General features: G+C 37.7%; 1 protein-coding gene across 5 annotated transcripts in view; it reads right to left on the bottom strand.

The window, feature by feature from the left end:
* CCDC91 (coiled-coil domain containing 91) overlaps positions 1 to 25710 on the bottom strand; it is a 401591-nt gene that overhangs the window by 359923 nt on the left and 15958 nt on the right. Inside the window, exon 1 of one of the 5 annotated variants that reach the window (XM_082851108.1) lies at positions 3293 to 3877. The exons of the other annotated variants lie outside the window; for them this stretch is intronic. The gene's annotated coding sequence lies outside the window, so the exon portion shown is untranslated. Of the gene's footprint in view, positions 1 to 3292; positions 3878 to 25710 lie in introns of those variants that run through there. 5 annotated transcript variants of the gene reach the window in all.

Below are 25710 nucleotides of genomic sequence, written 5' to 3'. Positions count from 1 at the left end.
ATGTGTAATTGGAGGTTCAGAAAAGAAAGGAAAGGGTGTGGAACAAAATATATGAAGAAATATAGCTGAAAATTTTCTACATTTCATGAAAACTATAAACCCAGAGATCCAGAGATCTAAACAACAGCTAAGCAGAACAAACATAAAGAAATCATAGCAATGCACATCATATTCTTTTGTGAAAAACTAAGAAAAGAGAAAATTTTTTAAACAAGCCAAAAAAGGGGACACATTACATACAAAAGAACTAAAATAAGAATAAAAGCAGACTTCTTGTCAGAAACCAGGTAAGCCAAAAGACAATTGGTAAATATTTTTAAAGTACTGAAAGGAAAAAAATATATGGCAGCATACAATTCTTTGCCCAGAGAAAATATCATGAAAAACTGAAGGGGAAAACAAGACATTTTCCAAGACAAACAAAAGCTCAGAGAATTCTTTGCTAGCAGCCCAGCACTAAAAGAAATGTTAAAGAAAATTCTTCAAAGACAAGAAAAATGAAACTAGATTGGAATTTAGATCTGCACAAAAGGAATTAGCAGTGCCAGAAATGATAAACATGGGAATAAATACAAAAATTTAAAGACGGAAAGTGGCAAAGGCACCCTCAGAAGCTATGGGGTCCCTGGCTGCAGGTAGGGAACTAGGTGGGGGAATCGTTTAATACTTCACATTAGGACAAATATGTGAAAGTTCCTGCCAACCCATGAGAATTTCTTACTTCGGACATTTTTTGTTCTACTTACTGCACAATTTTCTTAGAAGTTCTTTTTTGATGCCATGCTCTGTGACTTGCATCAAAAGAGGAGTTTCTCTTCATCAAGATTCCTAACATTGGTAATGTGATGAATAAATCTGAGATCATTGGGGGTGGAGGTGAAGGAGCCTATGAAATAGTACTTAAATGCAGACACAAGGTAAGACATTAGTGTGAATGCCTCTTCATAGGGAAAATTCCTTTCAGAATTAAAAGAGAAAGGAAAGACAGCCCTACCAGGTGTCAAAGGAATGTGGATAGAGGAGGCAGAGTTAAGGCAGTAAACGCATGAAATTGTGGAAATCAAGAAATTCAAGGACAGTGAAGCCCTGTGGTGTGTGGGGGGCCTTGGGTCCCAGCCCAGGAATTGGGCCTGAGCCTCTGGGATGGGAGCGCCAAGTCCAGGATGCTGGAATGCCAGAGAATTCCTGACCCTAGGGAATATTCATCAGCAAGACCTCTCCTGGAGGTCTCTGTCTCAACTCCAAGACCCAGCTCCACCCAACTGTCTGCAAGCTCCAGTGCTGAATGCCACATGCCAAACGACAAGCAAGACAGGACCACAAACCCACCCATCCGCAGACAGACTACCTAAAGTCATAAAGCCCACAGACACCCCAAAACATACCACCTGACTCGGCCCTGCCCATCAGAGGGAAAAGATACAGCTCCACCCACCAGAACATAGGCACCAGTCCCACCCACCAGGAAGCCTACACAAGCCACTGGACTAACCTCACCCACTGGGGGCAGACACCAAAAGCAAGAGGAACTATGAGCCTTCAGCCTGTGGAAAGGAAACCTCAAACACAATAAGTTAGACAAAATGAAAAGACAGAGAAATATGTTCCCATGAGTGCGCAAGGTAAAAACACACAAGATGAAATAAATGAGTAAGAAATAGGTAATCTACTTGAAAAAGAATTCAGAGTAATGATAGTAAAGAGGACCCAAAATCTCAGAAATAGAATGCAGAAAACACAAGAAATGTTTAACAAGGGCCTTGAAGAACTAAAAAACAAACTGTGATGAACACCACAATAACTGAAATTAAAAATACACTAGGAGGAATCAATAGCAGAATAACTGAGGCAGAAGAACAGATAAGCTGAGCTGGAAGACAGAATGGTGCAAATAACTGCCATGGAGCAAAATAAAGAAAAAAGAATGAAAAGAATTGAGGACACTCTCAGAGGCCTCTGGGACAATGTTAAATGCACTGACATTCAAATTATAGGGGTCCCAGAATAAGAAGAGAAATAAAAAGGGTCTGAGAAAACATTTGAAGAGACTATAGTCAAAAACTTCCCTAACATGTTAAATGAAATAGTCAATCAAGTCCAGGAAGCGCAGAGAGTCCCATCAGGATAAACCCAAGGGGAAACACTCCAAGGCACATATTAAACACAAACAAAACTTAAAAACAGGGCTTCTCTGGTGGCGCAGTGGTTGAGGGTCCACCTGCCAATGCAGGGGACACGGGTTCATGCCCCGGTCCAGGAAGATCCCACATGCTGCGGAGGGGCTGGGCCTGTGAGCCATGGACGCTGAGCCTGCGCGTCCAGAGCCTGTGCTCTCCAACAGGAGAGCCCACAACAGTGCGAGGCCCATGTACTGTGAAAAAAAAAACAAAAAACCTTAAATACAAGGAAAAAGTATTTAAAAATGCAGCAAGAGAAAAGCAACAAATGACATACAAGGAAATGCCCATAAGGTTATCAGCTGATCTTTCAACAGAAATTCTGCAAGCCAGAAGGGAGTGGCAGGCTATATTTAAAGTGATTAAAGAGAAAATCCTACAACCAAGATTACTATACCCAGCAAGGATCTCATTCAGAATCAATGGAGAAATCAAAGGCTTTACAGACAAGCAAAAGCTAAGAAAATTCAGCACCACCAGACCAGCTTTGCAACAAACGCTAAAAGAACATCTCTAGGCAGGAAACACAGGAGAAGAAAAAGATCTACAAAAATGAACCCAAAACAGTTAAGAAAATGGTAATAGGAACATACATATCGATAATTAACTTAAAGGTAAATGGATTAAATACTCCAACCAAAAGGCACAGACAGGCTGAATGGATACAAAAACAAGACCCATATGTATGTTGCCTACAAGAAACCCACTTCAGACATAAGGACACATACGGATCTAAAGTGAGGGTATGGAAAAATATATCCCATACAAATGGAAATCATAAGAAAGCTGGAGTAGCAATACTCATATCAGAAAAAATAGATTTTAAAATAAAGTCTGTCATAAGAGACAAGGAAGGTCACTACATAATGATCAAGGGATCAATCCGAAAAGAAGATATAGCAACTGTAAATATTCATGCACCCAACACAGGAGCACCTCAATACATAAAGCAAGTGCTAACACTCGTAAAAGTAGAAATCGATAGTAACACAATAATACTGGGGCACGTTAACACTCCACTTGCACCAATGGATAGATCATCCAGACAGAAAATTAATAAGAAAACACAAGCCTTAAATGATACATTAGACCAGATAGATTTAATTGATATTTACAGGACATTCCATCTGAAAGCAGCAGAATACACTTTCTTCTCAAATGCACATGGAACATTCTCCAGGATACATCACATCTTGGGTCACAAATCAAGCCTCTGTAGGTTTAAGAAAATTAAAATCATATTAAGCATCTTTTCCAACCACAATGATATGAGATTAGAAATCAATTACAGGAAAAAAAACTGTAAAAAAACACAAGCACATGGAGACTAGACACATGCTACTAAATAACCAAGGGACCACTGAAAAAATCAGAGGAAACCAAAATATACTGAGAAACAAATGACAATGAAAACACGACGACCCAAAGCCTATGGGATGCAGCAAAAGCCGTTCTAAGAGGGAAGTTTACAGCAGTACAATCCTACCTCAAGAAACAAGAAAAATCTCAAATAAACAATCTAACCTTGCAACTAGAGAAAGAAGAACAAACAAAACCCAAAGTTAGTAAAGGAAAGAAATCATAAAGATCAGAGCAGAAAGAAATGAAATAGAAACGAAAAGAACAATAGCAAAGATCAATAATACTAAAAGCTGGCTCTTTGAGTAGATAAACCAAATTGATAAACCTTTAGCTAGACTCAAGAAAAAAAGGGAGAGGACTCAAATCAATAAAATTAGAAATGAAATGGAGAAGTTACAACTCACAATGCAGAAATACAAAGAATCATAAGAGACTAGTACATGCAACTACATGCCAGTAAAATGGACAACCTGAAAGAAATGGACATAGTATCACCTTCCAAGACTGAACCAGGAAGAAATAGAAAACATGAACAGACAAATCACAAGTAATGAAATTGAAACTATGATTAAAAATCTTCCAAAAAGCAAAAGTTCAGGACCAGATACCTTCACAGGTGAATTCTATCAAATACTTAGAGAAGAGCTAACACCCATCCTTCTCAAACTCTCAAAAAATTGCAGAGGGAGGAACACTCCCAAACTTATTCTATGAGGCCCCCATCACCCTGATACCAAAACCAGACAAAGATATCACAAAAAAAGAAAATTACAGGCCAATACCACTGATGAACATAGATGCAAAAATCCTCAGCAAAATACTAGCAAACCGAATCCAACAACACATTAAAAGGACACCAAGATCAAGTGAGATTTATCCCAAGGAATGCAAGGATTCTTCAATATAGTTAAATCAATCACTGTGATACACCACATTAACAAACTGAAGAATAAAAAACATATGATCACCTCAATAGATGCAGAAAAAGCTTTTGACAAAATTCAACACCTATTTATGATAAAAACTCTCCAGAAAGTGGGCACAGAGGGAACCTACCTCAACATAATAAAGGCCATATACAACAAACCCACAGCACACTTCATTCTCAATGGTGAAAAACTGAAAGCATTTCCTCTAAGATCAGGAGCAAGACAAGGATATCCACTCTTGCCACTATTACTCAACATAGTTTTGGAAGTCCTAGCCACAGCAATGAGGGAAGAAAAAGAAATAAAAGGAATCCAAATTGGAAAAAAAGAAGTAAAACTGTCACTGTTTGCTGATGATATGATACTATACATAGAAAATCCTAAAGATGCCACCAGAACACTACTAGAACTAATCAATGAATTTGGTAAGGTTGCAGGATACAAAACTAATTCGCAGAAGTCTCTTGCTTTCCTATACACTAACAACAAAAGATCAGAAAGAGAAATTAAGGAAAAAATCCCATTTACCATTGCAACAAAAAGAACAAAAAATAAACCCTCCTAAGGAGGCAAAAGAACTGTACTCAGAAAACTATAAAACACTGATGAAAGAAATCAAAGATGACAGAAACAGATGGAGAGACATACCATGCTCCTGGATTGGAAGAATCAATATTGTGAATATCACTATACCCAAAGCAATCTACAGGTTCAATGCAATCCCTATCAAATTACCAATGGCATTTTTCACAGAACTAGAACAAAAAATTTTACAATTTGTAGAGAAACACAAAAGACCTCAAATAGCAAAAGCAATCTTGAGAAAAAAAAAAAAAAACGGAGCTGGAGAAATCAGGCTCCCTGACTTTAGACTACTTACAGGGCTACAGTAATCAAGACAGTATGGTACTAGCACAAAAACAGAAATATAGATCAGTGGAACAGAGTAGAAAGCCCAGAGATAAAACCACACACCTACAGTCACTTAATCGATCACAACAGAGGCCAAAATATACAATGGAGCAAAGACAGCCTCTTCAGTAAGTGGTGCTGGGAAAAGTGGACAGCTACAAGAATGAAATTAGAACACTCCCTAAAACCATACACAAAAATAAACTCAAAATGGATTAAAGACCTAAATGTAAGGCCAGGCACTATAAAACTCTTAGAGGACAACATAGTTTGAACACTCTTTTACATTAATCGCAGGAAAATCTTTTTTGACTCACCTCCTAATTAGAATACAAATAGAAATAAACAAATGGGACCTAATGCAACTTAAAAGCTTTTGCACTGCAAAGGAAAGCAAGACAAAAAGACAACCCTCAGAATGGGAGAAAATATTTGTAAATGAAGCAACTGACAAAGAACTAATCTCCAAAATATACAAACAGCTCATGCAGCTCAATATCAAGAAAACAAACAACCCAATCCAAAAATGGGCTGAAGACCTAAATAGACTTTCTCCAAGGATGACATACAGATGGCTAAGAGGCACATGAAAAGATGCTCAATATCACTAATTATTAGAGAAGTGCAAATCAAAACCGCAATGAGGTATCACCTCACACCGGTGAGAATGGCCATCATCAAAGTCTACAAACATTAAATGCTGGAGACAGTATGGAGAAAAGGGAACCCTCTTGCACTGCTGATGGGAATGTAAATTGATACAGCCGCTATGGAGCACAGTATGGAGGTTCCTTAAAAAACTAAAAAAAGGGCTTCCCTGGTGGCGCAGTGGTTGAGAGTCTGCCTGCCGATGCAGGGGATACGGGTTCGCGCCCCGGTCCGGGAGGATCCCACATACCGCCGAGCGGCTGGGCCCGTGAGCTGTGGCCGCTGAGCCTGCGCATCTGGAGTCTGTGCTCCGTGGCGGGAGAGGCCACAACAGTGAGAGGCCTGCGTACCACAAAAAAAAAAAAAAAAAAAAACTAAAAATAGAACTACCATATGACCCAGCAATCCCACCACTGCACTGGGCATATACCCAGAGGAAACTATGATATATGCACCCCAATGTTCACTGCAGCACTATTTACAATAGCCAGGACATGGAAACAACCTAAATGTCCATCAACAGAGGAATGAATAAAGAAGATGTGGTACATATATACAATGGAGTATTACTCGGCCATAAAAAGGAACAAAACTGGGTCATTTGTTGAGACGTGGATGGACCTAGAGACTGTCATACAGAGTGAAGTACGTCAGAAAAAAAAAACAAATAATGTATATTAACGCATATATGTGGAATCTGAAAAAAATGGTATAGATGATCTTATTTACAAAGCAGAAATAGAAACAGATGTAGAGAACAAATGTAAGGATACCAAGGGGTAAGGGGGGTATAAATTGGCAGACTGGGATTGACATATATACACTATTGATACTAGGTATAAAATAGATAACTAATGAGAACCTACTGTATAGCACAGGGAACTCTACTCAGTGCTCTGTGTTGACCTAAATGGGAAGGAAATCTAAAAAAGAGGGGATATACGTATACATATAGCTGATTCACTCTGCTGTACCGTAGAAACTAACACAACATTGTAAAGCAATATACCCCTATAAAAATTTTAAAACTTCTTAAATTTTAAAGATACCTGACTACACAGAGCAAAAATAATAACAATGAATTGCTTGCTTTACAGAATACGTAGAAGTAAACTAAATGATATCAATACCACAAACGATGAGAGGAAATGGAATTATACTGTTGTAAAGTTCTTACACTGTACATGAAATGGAATGACATTATTTGAGATTAGACTAATAAGTAAAATATATTGTAGATCGTAAAGCAATGAATTAATTGGCAAAAATATACACCTAGTAAGCATAAAATTAAATTTTAAAAAACCTCAAATCTAAAATAACTTAGAGAAAATAGGGGAAAAAACAGAAAGGGAAAGTGGAAAACAAACAGCGAAATAATATATTTAAACTCGACCATATTGATCAGTACATTAAATGTAGTGGATCTAAAGAACTAAAGCAGAGACTGTCACATTAAATAAAAATCAAGACCTAACTACATGCCACGAAAAATTCATTTTGGCTATGAAGACAAAAAAAAAATAAAGCTAAACAGCTGAAAAAGACATACCATGCAATCAATAATAAAAATAAAGCTGAAGTGGCTATATTAGTATCAGAAAAATTAGACTTCAGGTCAAAAAATATTACAGGCGGATAAAGACAGAGATTTCAGGCAGCCAAGGCTGAGAGTCAGTTTTCTAATTTGTGAAGCCAGAAGCAGGAGAAAGAAGTTATGATTCTGTACCCTGGGCTCTGCATGCTAAGATAAACCACCTCCAGCACTGTCTGCAAGTAAGAAATCTAGGAGAAGAGATCAAGATGGAGTAGAAGGACGAGGAACTCACCTTCCCCCATGAACACATCAAAACTACATTTACAGTGAAACAATTCTCACTGAATACTAACTGGAGACTGGCAGAAAGATACTTTACAAACAAGCCTGTAAGAAAGATCCACACAGAATTGGGTAGGGAGGGAAGAGAAGCAATCAGGTCGAGGCTTGCACTCATGCGAGGGGACTCAGAAGGGAAGACAGATTACATGGGTAGAGATCCTACCTGAGAAGTGATTTGAGCCACATGTTAGGCGCCCAGCCCTAGGGTCTGACACCAGAAACAGCAGTCCTCTTTTCAGTTGGAGGGCTGATGGGACTAGCATCAGACCTGTGGAAAGCCTGTGCTCTGCTTGTGAGGACCTTGCACATGCTTGCTTATTCCTGCAACAAGGCAGAGACGGCAGACTGAAACTGTGCAGGTTGCTTGCCGGTTTGCTGTGACTGCCCTGGTGCGCACCCCAGCCTGAACCAAGCAACGGTTCCAGCCCCGCTTGCTTCACAACACAGCTCCACTATGGGGTGAGGGCTGATGCAGCTGAGGGGAGAGTTCAGCTGTGAGGGACAAAGGCTATTCAGATTAGGACAGACAACAGAACGGGGTGGGGACAGCCATTACCAGCGCTTATACAGGCAGAGCATCAGGAGCAGTCTGGGTCTCTGACTGTGGCCCGACCACCACAGCCTATGCCCAAACTAACACCTAGTGCCTGCATCAGCCCCTCTTGCTCCAGCACTACTCCCATCTGTGGCAAGGGTGCTGGTGCTGAGGGGATAGAGCACATACTTAAATGGGACAGAGCAAGCTTAGACCCAACCCTCACAGCTTCTGCTCCAGCAACTTGAGACCCAATCCCAACAGATGGTGGCAGCCAGTGAGCAGAGAAGAAGCCCTGGCCCACACCTGGCTCTGGCCCTAGCACCTACCACCTCCTACCAAGGTGATAGCTGCCAGCACACCCCAGAGAAAAGATGTAACTTGTGTTCATGTCAGATCCAGCTATCCTACTGCAGCCACTGGGCACATGTGGACTGTAGAGGGAAACTCCCACACAAAGACACCCCTACAAGACAGAAATAGGTAACTGCTTCACCTACTTTCATAGAGACAGAGAAAGTAAGCAAAATGAGAAGACAGAGGAAGTTGTTTCCATTGAAAAAGAAAGAGGAAACAAAATGAAAAAGCAACTAATGAACAGAAATAAGCAATTTATCAGAAAAAGAGTTCAAATCATTAGTATCAAGAATGCTAACTGAATTAGAAAAGAGGATAGATGAACACAGTGAGAAATTTAACAAGAAGCTAAATAGAAATTATAGAAAAGAACCAGCCAGAATGAGGAATGCAATAACTGAAATGAAAAACATACTAGAAGGAATTAACAGCAGACTAGGTGATAAAGAAGAATGTATAAGTGGTCTGAAGGAATAATAGAAATCACTCAATCAGAAAAACAAAAACAAATTTAAGAAATAAGAACAGTGTAAGGGATCTCTAAGACAACATCAAGCATACCAACATTCACATCATAGGACTGCCAGAGGAGAAGAGAAAGAGAAGGGGGTCAAAATTGTATTTGATAAAACTGCGGCTGAAAACTTACCAAATCTAAGGAAGTAAACAGATATCCAGATATAGGGAGCGCAGGGAAAAAAAAAAAATTGCATTAAAAAGAATAAAATTCATAGGGATAAACTTAACCAAGAAGATGAAAGACCTATACTCTGAAAACTACAGAACACTGATGAAGGAAACTGAAGATGATACAAAGAAATAGAAAGATATCTAGTGTTCTTAAACTGGAAAAATTAATATTGCTAAAATGGCCATAATCCCCAAAGCAATTTAGAGATGTAATACAATCCCTATCAAAATACCCATGAAATTTTTTACAGAACTAGAACAAATAATCCTAAAATTTATATGGAACAACAGAAGACCCCAAACTATCACAGCAATCTTGAGAAAGAACAAAGCTGGAGGTATCATGCTCCCTAACTTCAGTCTATATTACAAAGCTATAGTAATCAAAACACCATGGTACTGACATAAAAATAGACACAAAGGTCAATGCAAAAGAATAGAGGGCCCAGAAATAAACCCACATGCTTATGGTCAATTAATCTATGACAAAGGAGGCAAGAATATACAATGCAAAAAAGACAAACTCTTCAACAAGTGGTGCTGGGAAAACTGGACAGCTACATGTAAGAGAATGAAATTAGAAAATTTCCTCACACTATACACAAAAATAAACTCAACGTGGATTAAAAACCTAAATGTAAGACCTGAAACCATAAAAGTCCTAGAAGATAACATAGGCAGAACATGCTTTGACATAAATCACAACAATATTGTTTTGGATCTGTCTCCTAAGGCAAAAGAAACAAAAGCAAAAATAAACAAATGAAAGCTAATTAAACTTAACAACTTTTGCATAGCAAAGGAAACCACTGACAAAAAGACAATCTACTTAACAAAAGAATATATTTGCACATGATACAAATAATAAGGAGTTAATATCCAAAATATATAAACAGCTCGTAAAATACAATATCAAAAAAAAAAACCCAATCAAAAAATGAGCATAACCCAAATATACACTTTTCCAAAGAAGATACACAGATGGCCAACAGGTACATAAAGACTCTCAACATCACTAATCATCAGAGAAATGCAAATCAAAACAACAAAGAGATATCACCTCACACCTGTCAGAATGGCTATCATCAAAAAGTCTAGAAATAACAAATGTCATCAAGGATGTGGGGAAGACGGAACCTTAGTACACTGTTGGTGGGAATGTAAACTGGTGTAGTCACTATAGAAAACAGTATGGAGGTTCCTCAAAAAAGCTAAAAATAGAACTACTATATGATCCAGCAATTCCACTGCTAGCTATATATCAAAAAAAATGAAAACACTAATTTGAAAAATATACACGGACCCCAATGTTCACAGCAGCATTATTTGCAATAGCCAAGATATGGAAGCAACCTAAGTGTCCATCAACAGATAATGTATAAAGAAGATATGCTATACATATATATACAATGGAATATTACTCAACCATAAAAACAAATGAAATTCTGCCATTTGCAGTAATGTGGATGAACCTAGAGGGTATTATGCTTAGTGAAATAAGTCAGACAAAAAAAGACAAATACCCTAGGTTATCACTTATATGTGGAATCTGAAAAATAAAACAAACAAATGTACATAACAAAACAGAAACAGACTCACAGATACAGAGAACAAACTAGTGGTTACCAGTGGGGAGAGGGGAGGGGGAAGGGGCAAGATACGGTTATGGGATTAAGAGACACAACTATTATATATAAAGTAAATAAGCAAAAAGGATATCTTGTACAGCACAGGAAAATATAACCATTATTGTGTAATAACTTTGAGTGATGTATAATCTATAAAAATATTGAATTACTATGTTGTATGCCTGTTACTAGTATTATAAATCAACTATACTTCAATAAATTTTTTTTAAAAAATAAAAGCAGCAGATGCTTGCAAAATACAAATTGGAAATTGGAGAAAAATATCAATATATTTATATTCTCCCATTGTAGACTTACAAAGGAGAAATTTGGTAGAGGTCACTGGAGAAACTTTGCCCAAGTTAAACCCCATTTAAAATAGCAACAAATAATTACTACAGGCAGAGATTCTTTTGTCTGTTTGGTTCACTCACGTATTTCCAGGGCCTGGTACATTGTATGTGCACAAATATTTGCTGAATGAATAAATGGATAATTTTCTTAAATTAATGGGGGATACCTTCATAATATGATATATTATTCCAAATACCATGTACTACAAATGTTTAGTTTAAAATGTATTGTCTAAAACAAAACAAAAAATATATTAAAAGAGATTTCATAATGACAAAGAAGACAATTCTTCAAGCAGACATAACAATACTAAATATAAATGCATCTAAGAACAGATTTTAAAATACATGAAGCAATGAGTGATAAAACTGAAATGACAGATAAACTAAAAATCATAAGGTAGAGATTTTGACACTCTTCTCTAAGTAATTGATGAAATAAGTAGAAAGAAAATCAGTGGATATGTAGATGAATTGAACAGTATTACCAATCACTTTGATCTAACCAATACATCTGAAAAACTCTACATAACAGGTGAACATTAGACATTCTTTTCAAGTGCACATGAAACATTTAAAGATAAATGCTATTCTGAGCCATAAAACAAGTCTCAATAGATTTAAAAATACTGAAATCATACAAAGTATCTTCTCTAAGCACAGAAGAAACATATTAAAAAGCAATGTAAGAAATAAATCTGGAAATTCCCCCAAATACCTGATAATTAAACAACACAATTCTAAATAACCCACTATATATCACAAGAGAAACTGAGAAATATTTTGAGGTGAATATAACTGGAAATACTATATATCTAAATTTTGGGGATGCAGCTACAACAGTGCTTTCAGGGAAATTTATAAACATTATATACTTATATTTAGAAAACAAGAAAGGAGTCAAATAACTGATCTATCTCCTTAAGAAACCTAAAAATGTAGAGCCTATTAAACTCAAAGCAAGCACAAAAAAGAAAGTAACAAAGAACAGTAATTAATAAAATAGAAAATACAAAAACAGACAAAATTACAGAAAACAAAAGATGATTCTTCCCAAATATCAATGAAATTGATAACAAAAACAAAGAAATGACACAAATTACCAATATCAGGAATGGAAGAATTTTTCAATATTAGGACATTTCTAGAAACATACAGGTATTAAAATAATAAGGGAACATTATACAAAATTTTTTGCCAATAATTTCAAATATTTACATAAAATGTACAAATTTCTGGAAATATAGAAAACTTCCAAAAGTCACTCCAGAAAAATAAACAAACTGAATAGACCCAGATCTATTAAAGAAGTTGATTTCATAGTTAAAAACCTTCTACAATGAAAAACCTTCTACAATGAAACCTTTAGGCGCAGAAGGCTTTACTGGAGAATTCTATGAGATTCAAAAAAGAAATAGAAATTTTTTATGACCTCTTTAAGAAAATAGAGAAATAAACTGGTATTTGGTATTACTTTGATACCAAAACCAAAGACCAGAGAGTAAAATATGAAATAACATCCCATATCAATATAGATGAAAAAAAAAAAAACTTAAAAAAGTGTTAACAACTCAAATCTACCAATATATGAAGATAAAATATCATGAAAAATAAGGTTTATCTCAGGAATGCAAGTTTGCTTGAATACCCCAAAATAAATAAACTTAATTCACCCTAAAGAAAAACCATATATCATCTCAAAAAATGTAGAAAAAAAAATGTGACAAAACTCAAAACCCATTCAGTATACAAAGAAGAAGATGTCTTCAACTTGATGAAGGCTATCTACAAAAACAAAAAGAAACTCACAGCTAACATATTTAAAGGTCAAAGACTCAAGGCCTTAACCTTAAGATCCTGAAGAGTTCAAAGATGTGTGATCTCACCATAGGTCCTAGCTAGTGTAACAAGACAAGAAACTGAAATTAAAAATATATAGACTGGAAAAGATGTAAAACTACCTTCATTCACAGTAAACATGATTATCTATATAGAAAATCCTAAGGAATCTACTAAAATATTACTTGAATAACACAAAGTCAAGATAAAAAAATCAATTGCATTTTATATTCTAGAAACTAATAATTGAAAATTAAAATAAACAATACCAATTAGAGTATCATCAAAAGTTTGAAATACTTAAGGATAAATTTAACAAAATGTGTACAAGACATATATATGAGTCAGACAATTCAATATTACTGCTACTTCTCTTCAAATTAAGATATAAATTTAATATTTTCCTAATCAAAATCCCATCGGGCTTTACTTTAAAAATTGTCAAGCTATTCCTAAGATATGCATGAAAATGAAAAGAACCTAAACAGCCAATACAGTTGAAAATGAAGAACAAATGTGAAAGACTCACACTACATGATTATGATTCTTACTAGAAAGCTAAAGTAAATTAAGATAGTGTGATAAGCAGAGAGTCCAGAAACAGGCACACATATATGCCACAAAACTCCGAAGATAATACAATGGGGAAAGAACAGTCTTTTGACTAGGTGGATATTAACGTGCAAAATAATGAACCTTGACATTTACACTGTATCATGCAAAAAAACCACGAACTTGACACAGATAATAAGCCTAAAACTAAAACCTAAAACTACATAACTTCTAGAGGAAAATGAGAGAATCTTTCAGACCACAGGTTAGGCAAAGATCTTAAATAAAACAAAAAAGTACAAACCATAAAAGAAACAAATAAAAATCATCAAAATTAAACAGCTCTGTTCAAAAAGCATGTTTGCTTGCTCTCACTTCCAGAGATTCTGAATCAGGGTGACATTCAGGAATCTGAATGTAAAACAAGTTATTTTTGATGCCAGTGGTTGCTGGACCACTTTCAGAGAAACACTAACTTTCAGATCAATGCATTAACGAAAGTGATGGCTTTTATGGAAATAAGGGAGAAAGCATGCAAGCCTGCAGATTTTTTGGCTACTATTCTTCCTGTACTAGTAGCTCTTTCCCAGTGGTTCATTGTCTAAAATGACTAAGCATATTCACTGAACCAAGGCGGAAAGGAAACAGACTTTAAAATACAGTGAGTCTAGGAAAACAGAATGGTGGTTCCTCAAAAGATTAAACATAGAATTACAATATGATCCAGCATTCCATTTCTGGGTATATACCCAAAAGAACTGAAAGTAGAGACTCATATACTCATACACTCATGATTATCTGAAAGCAAATAATCATACACTCATATTCATAGCAGCATTATTCACAATAGCCAAAAAGTGAAGATAACCCAAATGTCCATCTGTAGATGAACAGATAAACATGTGGTATGTACATACAATGAAATATAATTCAGCCTTAAAAAGAAATGAAATTCTAATACATGCCACAACATAGATGAACCCAAAGACACTATGCTAACTGAAATAAGCCAAAAACAAAAGAGCAAATTCCACTTATATAAGGTACTGAAATAGTCAAATTCTTAGGGAGAGAAAGCAGAATAGTGGTTACCAAGGACTGGGGGTGGGGGATAATGCTGATTTATTGTTTTATGGATACAGAGTTTCAGTTTAGGATGATGAAAAAGTTCTGTAGATGGAGAGTGGTGATAGTTGCACAACAATATCAATGTACTTAATGCCACTGAACTGTACAGTTAGATTAGAATGATAAATTTTATGTTATATATATTTTACGACAATTTTAAAATTTTTATAATATATGTATTGTTAAGAATAAAAAAGGCAAGCCACAGATTGGGACAAAATATTTAAAAAACGTATCTGGTAAAGGTCTTATATCCAGAATATAAACAGAACCCTTATAACTAAAAAATAAGATGAAGGGCTTCCCTGGTGGAGCAGTGGTTGAGAGTCCGCCTGCCAATGCAGGGGACACGAGTTCATGCCCTGGTCCGGGAAGATCCCACATGCCGCGGAGTGGCTAGGCCCGTGAGCCATGGCCGCTGGGCCTGCATGTCCGGAGCCTGTGCTCCGCAACAGGAGAGGCAACAACAGTGAGAGGCCCGCATACCACAAAAAAAAAAAAAAATGAACTCTATTTTTTAAATGACAAAAGAATGAATAAACATTTCATAAAAGAATGTATAAAACTGGCACATGAAAAGATGCTTAACATCATTAGCCTTTAGAAAAATGCAAATTAAAACCAAAATGTAGGTACTGGTCACATCTACTAAAGTGGTAGTATATAAAGTTAAACATTCAACTTGCTACATAACCCAGGATTCCCACTCCTAGCTATTTACCCAAGAGAAATGAATACATATGTCCACATAAAAGCCAGTCAGTGAATGTTTACAGCAGGCTTATTCATAATAGTAAAAATAAAAAACAGATACAACTAAAATGCCTATCAACTAGTAAATGGATAAAAGAATTGTGGTACATCCATACAGTGGAATACTACTCAGCAATAAAAATTAACAACTTACTTATATATGCAACAACATGGATTAATCTTCATTATATCAAGTGAAAGAAGCCTACCATACACACACACACACACACACACACACACAAATCTATAATGTTCCTTTTATATTAAATTCCTAAAAATGCAAAGCTTCAGTAACCAAAAGCAAATCAGTAATTGCCAGGGACCAAGAGTGGTAACACGGGATCAACTATAAAGAGACTCGGGAATATTTCAGACTGATGGAAATGCTCTATATCATGAATGTGGTATAAGTTTCTCATAGGTAAATATTTGTCAAAAGTCATCAAATTATGGGTGATTTTAATTTATTTTTTAGTATTTTAATATTATTGTATTTATTATTGGTTGTTTTAATTGTATAAATGTTATATCTCAAGAAAACTGCTTTTTTAAACCACCACAGAATACAGAATAAATAGTGGAAAAGAATATTCTGTTTGAAACTTTTATCACAGCCTCACTGCTTATCACTAGTGCTAAGTCCCTTCCTCTAGCAGGGGTGGAAGTAGAAAGCACATCAGGCAAATAGTCCAGCTAATAAGCATTTCTTGAAATTGAGGCAAGAGGAAAGATTATCTCTTAGGCAGAACTACAGTTGCTAGCAAAATAAAAGGGGGGAGGGATTGAGAATCAGAGGAAAAAGACATGCAGCATGTAAAATGCCTCAGGGTGTTTAATGTAGGTAAGCTTGAAATAGGGTATCCAAAAGATCAAACAGGATGGAGGAAGTGAGAACAGATCATGGAGTCACCAAACTGGAAAATCAAGAGGACTGGAGTGGGAGGGGATAGATGTATTAGGAAAACAGGAAGACAGCCTTAGATGTTAAGTGAAATATGGGATGCTATCTACATCATGCTTTTTAAAGCTCTCTGCAGTAAGCTAGGCTGCCTGAGACTGGAGAAGTTACCAGGCATACCCAAATTATAATCAGCTTCCTGTCGGTTTGTCTTACTTTTAAACTTTCAGTCATACCACCACCCTGTGTCCCCAGAAAAGCCTTATTTCTTCAGATTGTTAAATAACAGAATGATTACATACTGTTTTGATTTTCTTTCCAAGCAATCAACAAGTAAGAGCATTATCCCAGCCTGCCCAGGGTTGACTTCATCATGCCCTTGCTTACACTTTTCCCCATTCTGTTGTTGGTAATCTATCCCTAGAGATCCTAGAGTCCCTTAATGATCTGGCTCAAATTTACATTTCCAGTCTCATCTTCTGCCTCTTACAGCCATTCTGAAGTTTGCAATTTTTTTCTTACACAGAACAATAGTTCATTAATAAACACTTATTATTTTTGATTGACTTTACTGACTTCAACTTCTCAAATAAAACGAGAAAAAATCCAAAGCATGCCTACAACTATTAATATAAGATTAAGCGGTCAGTTCAAAATTGCTATTTCCAAAATTTTCCTAAAAATTGTCCAAGAGCTACACACAACTCAAATATGCACAAACTTGATTATGTGTAAACTACTACTATAATATTTAAAGAATACAATGAATTGAAGGATTTCAATATTCCCAAGCAATTTAATGTGAAACATATACATATGGACATATGTGTGTTAATACACATATATATTCAATTATGTGTCCTATTCTGTGCTAGCATCTCTGCTGTCAGTACCACAATACAACCATCTAGTTCATTTTTGCATATTCCCTGATAATATGTTACCTGATAATACGTTAAGGGCTTACTCTGGGCCATAATTTTCTTATGAGAAAAAGGTTTACACACTATGGGTAACATGAAAGCAATGGTAGTGATGTGAACAAAGGTGTAATTCTCCTAAGCATTGGTTCCTTCACCATCATTACGACTGATTCCCTGATGTTTATGATATTCCCTGATAGCTTCATGATATTCTGAAAGGTCAAAACAAAGAATATCATAAAGTAAAAGCAACATTCTATTTATATGCCTCACAATGACTTTCTCTCTCAACACACACATATACACTGAAAGTCATCAACAAATTTCAGTTTCAATTTCATAGATGAACAGCATTTTCTGTTTATTATATTATAATTATAACAACATTGCTATGAACAATTGCCCATTATGTTCTTTTTTTTTTTTTTTTTTTTGAGGTACGCTGGCCTCTCACTGTTGTGGCCTCTCCCGTTGCAGAGCACAGGCTCCGGACGCGCAGGCTCCGTGGCATGGGGGATCTTCCCAGACCGGGGCACGAACCCGTGTCCCCTGCATCGGCAGGCGGACTCTCAACCCCTGCGCCACCAGGGAAGCCCCCATTATGTTCTTTTAAGAATGGATAAGAACAGATAACTAACTACATGAAAGAATGCTACAGTTCCCACACACAGAAACGTATGCCCCAACTTCTCCACATATACAACCAATTAGTGGTGTTTTATTCAACTGTTATGGTTTCCTGCTTCCTTGAAAATTGACAACTTCCACAACTCATTACACATAAGCTCCCAAAAAGATGTACACCTGTCTTGATTAGAATATCTAGTTCTGTGATATTTTTGAGGCAGAATATATATTTTCTTTTAATTATTGGCACCACGTTAAAGTAACTGAATTGCAGAGGAATGAAGATTTGCTTAGAAAACCACTACACATTTTCCAAGCCTGAGAACCAACAAACACTTGCTATGTAATCCAACATCAGAGACACAGAGAAACAAGTCTACTGAGAGTCGATTTAAAAAAAGAAGTTTTTTTGCATGATTCTGGACCTCAACACTGCTACACAATCACAATGGAAAGAATGTGTGGTAATTAACCAGCTTTAAATGCTGAAAGTATCCAAACAATCATTCTTTTTCCCTAAGAACTTTTTACAAAAGGGGAAATCCTGTAGACTTTATGATTGCGCCTTCAGTTTACTTTACTTTTTAAAAAATGAATACAAACTAAGTACTGCGTACTGCTGTTCACAGATTTTTTTTCCCTCTTTTTTAAAGTAAATAGTACCTTATCAGGCATATTATTCCATTTTACTATATTCGTTAAATCTCTCTCCAGCATATGTGATTTAACTTCTTAGCATGATGACTATTTTCCATAATCTGAGACTGTGGTAAAAATAAAAGGTCAGGGGGAAGGCGGAAGATGGCGGAAGAGTAAGACGCGGAGATCACCTTCCTCCCCACAGATACACCAGAAATACATATACACGTGGAACAACTCCTACAGAACACCTACTGAAGGCTGGCAGAAGACCTCAGACCTCCCAAAAGGCAAGAAACCCCCCACGTACCTGGGTAGGGCAAAAGAAAAAACAGAGACAAAAGAATAGGGACGGCACCTGCACCAGTGGGAGGGAGCTGTGAAGGAGGAAAAGTTTCCACACACTAGGAAGCCCCTTCGCGGGCGGAGACTGCGGGAGGCGGAGGGGGGAGCTTCGAAGCCGCGGAGGACTGCACAGCAACGGGTGCGGAGGGCAAAGCGGGGAGATTCCCGCACAGAGGATCGGTGCCGACCGGCACTCACCAGCCCGAGAGGCTTGTCTGCTCACCCGCCGGGGCGGGCGGGGCTGCGAGCTGAGGCCGGAGCGCAGGGAGAGGACTGGGGTTGGCGGCTTGAACATAGCCTGAAGGGGTTAGTGCACCACTGCTAGCCGGGAGGGAGTCCGGGGAAAAGCCTGCACCTGCCGAAGAGGCAGGAGACTTTTCCTTCCCTCTTTGTTTCCTCGGGCGTGAGGAGAGGGGTTTAAGAACGCTGCTTAAAGGAACTCCAGAGACGGGCGCGAGCCGCAGCTGAAAGCGCGGAATCCAGAGACGGGCGCGAGCCGCGGCTGAAAGCGCGGACCCCAGAGACGGGCGCGAGCCGCGGCTGAAAGCGCGGAATCCAGAGACGGGCACAAGCCGCGGCTAAAAGCGCGGACCCCAGAGGCGGGCGGGAGACGTTAAGGCTGCTGCTGCCGCCACCAAGGGGCCTGTGTGCGAGCACAGGTCACTCTCCACACCCCTCTTCCGCGGAGCCTGTGCAGCCCGCCACTGCCAGGTTCCCGGGATCCAGGGACAACTTCCCCGGGACAGCGCACAGCGCGCCTCAGGCTGGTGAAAAGTCACGCCGGCCTTTGCCACCGCAGGCCCGCCCCGCACTCTGTGCCCCTCCGTCCCCGCCGGCCTGAGTGCGCCAGAGCCCCCAATCAGCGGCTCTTTTAACCCCATCCTGTCTGAGCAAAAAACAGACGCCCTCCAGCGACCTACACGCAGTGGCAGGGCCAAATCCAAAGCTTAGCCCTGGGAGCTGTGAGAACAAAGAAGAGAAAGGGAAATCTCTCCCAGCAGCCTCAGAAGCAGCGGATTAAAGCTCCACAATCAACTTGATGTACCCTGCATCTGTGGAATACCTGAATAGACAACCAATCATCCCAAATTAAGGAAGTGGACTTTAGGAGCAAGATCTATGATTTTTTCCCCTTTCCTCTTTTTGTGAATGTGTATGTGTATGCTTCTGTGTGAGATCTTGTCTGTATAGTCTTGCTTCCACCATTTGTCCTAGGGTTCTATCCGTCCATGGTTTTTTTTAATTTTTTTTTCTTAATAATTAATTTTAATAACAATATTATACTTTACCTTCGTTCTTTCTTTCTTTCTTTCCGTCCTTCCTTCCCTCCTTTAGACAACGAATCATCCCAAATTGAGGAGGTGGTCTCTGACAGCAAGATTTAGGATTTTTCCCCATTTACCTCTTTTAGTGAGGGTGTATGTGTATGCTTCTGTGTAAGATTTTGTCTGTATAGCTTTGCTGCCAACATTTGTCCTAAGGTTCTTTCCGTCCCTTTTTTTTTTTTCTAAATAAGAATTTTTTAATTCAATAACTTTATTATACTTTATTTTATTTTTACTGTATCTTCTTTCTTTCTGTCTTTTTTCCTTCTTTCCCTCCTTCCTTCCTTCCTCCCTCCCTCCCTCCTTTCTTTCCTTCTTGCCTTCTTTCCTTCTTTGCTTCTTTCTTTCTTCCTTCCTTCCTACCCTCCTTTCCTTCTTTCTTTCCTCATACTTCTACTAATTCCCTCTACTTTTTCTCCCTTTTATCCTGAGCCGTGTGGATGAAAAGCTTTTGGTGCTCCAGCCAGGAGGCAGGGCTCTGCCTCTGAGGTAGGAGAGCCAACTTCAGGACACTGATCAACAAGAGACCTCCCAGCTCCACATAATATCAAACGGCGAAGATCTCCCAGAGACCTCCATCTTAACACTAGCACTCAGCTTCACTCAACGACCAGCAAGCCACAGTGCTGGAAAACCTATGCCAAACAACTAGCAAAACAGGAACACAACCTCACCCATTAGCAGAGAGGCTGCCTAAAATCATAATAAGGCCACAGACACCCCCAAACACACCACCAGACGTGAACCTGCCCACTAGAGAGACAAGATCCAGCCTCATCCACCACAACACAGGCACTAGTCCCCTCCACCAGGAAGCCTACACAACCCACTGAACCAACCTTAGCCACTGGAGACAGACATCAAAAACAGGAGGAACTACGAACCTGCAGCCTGCAAAAAGGAGACCCCAAACACAGTAAGATAAGCAAAATGAGAAGACAGAAAAACACACAGCAGATAAAGGAGCAAGATAAAAATGCACCAGACCTAACAAATGAAGAGGAAATAGGCAGTCTACCTGAAAGAGAATTCAGAATAATGATAGTAAGGTTGATCCGAAATCTTGGAGATAGAATGGACAATAGATTGGACAAAATGCAAGAATCAGTTAACAAGGACCTAGAAGAACTAAAGATGAAACAAGCAACGATGAACAACACAATAAGTGAAATTAAAAGTACTCTAGATGGGATCAATAGCAGAATAACTGAGGCAGAAGAACGGATAAGTGACCTGGAAGATAAAATAGTGGAAATAACTACTGCAGAGCAGAATAAAGAAAAAAGAATGAAAAGAACTGAGGACAGTCTCAGAGACCTCTGGGACAACATTAAACGCACCAACATTCGAATTATAGGGGTTCCAGAAGAAGAAGAGAAAAAGAAAGGGACTGAGAAAATATTTGAAGAGATTATAATTGAAAACTTCCCTAACATGGGAAAGGAAATAGTTAATCAAGTCCAGGAAGCACAGAGAGTCCCATACAAGATAAATACAAGGAGAAATACGCCAAGACACATATTAATCAAACTGTCAAAAATTAAATACAAAGAAAGCATATTAAAAGCAGCAAGGGAAAAACAACAAATAACACATAAGGGAATCCCCATAAGGTTAACAGCTGATCTCTCAGCAGAAACCCTACAAGCCAGAAGGGAGTGGCAGGACATACTGAAAGTGATGAAGGAGAAAAACATGCAGCCAAGACTACTCTACCCAGCAAGGATCTCATTCAGATTTGACGGAGAAATTAAAACCTTTACAGACAAGCAAAAGCTGAGAGAGTTCAGCACCACCAAACCAGCTTTACAACAAATGCTAAAGGATCTTTTCTAGGCAAGAAACACAAGAGAAGGAAAAGACCTATAATAACGAACCCAAAACAATTTAGAAAATGGGAATAGGAACATACATATCGATAATTACCTTAAATGTAAATGGACTAAATGCTCCCACCAAAAGACACAGATTAGCTGAATGGATACAAAAACAAGACCCTTATATATGCTGTCTACAAGAGACCCACTTCAGACCTAGAGACACATACAGACTGAAAGTAAGGGGATGGAAAAAGATATTCCATGCAAATGGAAGCCAAAAGAAAGCTGGAGTAGCAATTCTCATATCAGACAAAATAGACTTTAAAATAAGGACTATTAAAAGAGACAAAGAAGGACACTACATAATGATCAAGGGATCGATCCAAGAAGAAGATATAACAATTGTAAATATTTATGCACCCAACATAGGAGCACCTCAATACATAAGGCAAATACTAACAGCCATAAAAGGGGAAATCGACAGTAACACATTCATAGTAGGGGACTTAAACACCCCACTTTCACCCATGGACAGATCATCCAAAATGAAAATAAATAAGGAAACACAAGCTTTAAATGATACATTAAACAAGATGGACTTAATTGATATTTATAGGACACTCCATCCAAAAACAACAGAATACACATTTTTCTCAAGTGCTCATGGAACATTCTCCAGGATAGATCATATCTTAGGTCACAAATCAAGCCTTGGTAAATTTAAGAAAATTGAAATTGTATCAAGTATCTTTTCTGACCACAACGCCATGAGACTAGATATCAATTACAGGAAAAGATCTGTAAAAAATACAAACACATGGAGGCTAAACAATACACTACTTAATAATGAAGTGATCACTGAAGAAATCAAAGAGGAAATCAAAAAATACCTAGAAACAAATGACAATGGAGACACAACGACCCAAAACCTGTGGGATGCAGCAAAAGCAGTTCTAAGGGGGAAGTTTATAGCAATACAAGCCCACCTTAAGAAGCAGGAAACATCTCGAATAAACAACCTAACCTTGCACCTCAAGCAATTAGAGAAAGAAGAACAAAAAAACCCCAAAGCTAGCAGAAGGAAAGAAATCATAAAAATCAGATCAGAAATAAATGAAAAAGAAATGAAGGAAACAATAGCAAAGATCAATAAAACTAAAAGCTGGTTCTTTGAGAAGATAAACAAAATAGATAAACCACTAGCCAGACTCATCAAGAAAAAAAGGGAGAAGACTCAAATCAATAGAATTAGAAATGAAAAAGGAGAGGTAACAACTGACACTGCAGAGATAAAAGAGATCATGAGAGATTACTACAAGCAACTCTATGCCAATAAAATGGACAATCTGGAAGAAATGGACAAATTCTTAGAAAGGCACAACCTGCCAAGACTGAATCAGGAAGAAATAGAAAATATGAACAGACCAATCACAAGCACTGAAATTGAAACTGTGATTAAAAACCTTCCAACAAAGAAAAGCCCAGGACCAGATGGCTTTACAGGCGAATTCTATCAAACATTTAGAGAAGAGCTAACACCTATCCTTCTCAAACTCTTCCAAAATATAGCAGAGGGAGGACCACTCCCAAACTCCTTCTACGAGGCCACCATCACCTTGATACCAAAACCAGACAAGGATGTCACAAAGAAAGAAAACTACAGGCCAATATCACTGATGAACATAGATGCAAAAATCCTCAACAAAATACTAGCAAACAGAATCCAACAGCACATTAAAAGGATCATACACCATGATCAAGTGGGGTTTATTCCAGGAATGCAAGGATTCTTCAATATACGCAAAACTATCAATGTGATAAACCATATTAACAAATTGAAGGAGAAAAACCATATGATCATCTCAATAGATGCAGAGAAAGCTTTTGACAAAATTCAACACCCATTTATGATAAAAACCCTGCAGAAAGTAGGCATAGAGGGAACTTTCCTCAACATAATAAAGGCCATATATGACAAGCCCACAGCAAACATCATCCTCAATGGTGAAAAACTGAAAGCATTTCCACTAAGATCAGGAACAAGACAAGGTTGCCCACTCTCACCACTATTATTCAACATTGTTTTGGAAGTTTTAGCCACAGCAATCAGAGAAGAAAAGGAAATAAAAGGAATCCAAATCGGAAAAGAAGAAGTAAAGCTGTCACTGTTTGCAGATGACATGATCCTATACATAGAGAACCCTAAAGATGCTACCAGAAAACTACTAGAGCTAATCAATGAATTTGGTAAAGTGGCAGGATACAAAATTAATGCACAGAAATCTCTGGCATTCCTATATACTAATGATGAAAAATCTGAAAGTGAAATCAAGAAAACACTCCCATTTACCATTGCAACAAAAAGAATAAAATATCTAGGAATAAACCTACCTAAGGAGACAAAAGACCTGTATGCAGAAAATTATAAGACACTGATGAAAGAAATTAAAGATGATACAAAGAGATGGAGAGATATACCATGTTCTTGGATTGGAAGAATCAACATTGTGAAAATGACTCTACTACCCAAAGCAATCTATAGATTCAATGCAATCCCTATCAAACTACCACTGGCATTTTTCACAGAACTAGAACAAAAAATTTCACAATTTGTATGGAAACACAAAAGACCCCGAATAGCCAAAGCAATCTTGAGAACGAAAGAAGGAACTGGAGGAATCAGGCTCCCTGACTTCAGACTATACTACAAAGCTACAGTTATCAAGACGGTATGGTACTGGCACAAAAACAGAAAGATAGATCAATGGAACAGGATAGAAAGCCCAGAGATAAACCCATGCACATATGGACACCTTATCTTTGATAAAGGTGGCAGTAATGTACAATGGAGAAAGGACAGCCTCTTCAATAAGTGGTGCTGGGAAAACTGGACAGGTACATGTAAAAGTATGAGATTAGATCACTCCCTAACACCATACACAAAAATAAGCTCAAAATGGATTAAAGACCTAAATGTAAGGCCAGAAACTATCAAACTCTTAGAGGAAAACATAGGCAGAACACTCTATGACATAAATCACAGCAAGATCCTTTCTGACCCACCTCCTAGAGTAATGGAAATAAAAACAAAAATAAACAAATGGGATCTAATGAAACTTCAAAGCTTTTGCACAGCAAAGGAAACCATAAACAGGACCAAAAGACAACCCTCAGAATGGGAGAAAATATTTGCAAATGAAGCAACCGACAAAGGATTAATCTCCAAAATTTACAAGCAGCTCATGCAGCTCAATAACAAGAAAACAAACAACCCAATCCAAAAATGGGCAGAAGATCTAAATAGACATTTCTCCAAAGAAGATATACAGACTGCCAACAAACACATGAAAGAATGCTCAACATCATTAATCATTAGAGAAATGCAAATCAA

The sequence above is a fragment of the Leucopleurus acutus genome, assembly GCF_964270905.1.
Source record: "Leucopleurus acutus genome assembly, chromosome: 11".
NCBI lineage: Eukaryota > Metazoa > Chordata > Mammalia > Artiodactyla > Delphinidae > Leucopleurus > Leucopleurus acutus.
This window is presented reverse-complemented; position numbering and strand designations above follow the sequence as displayed.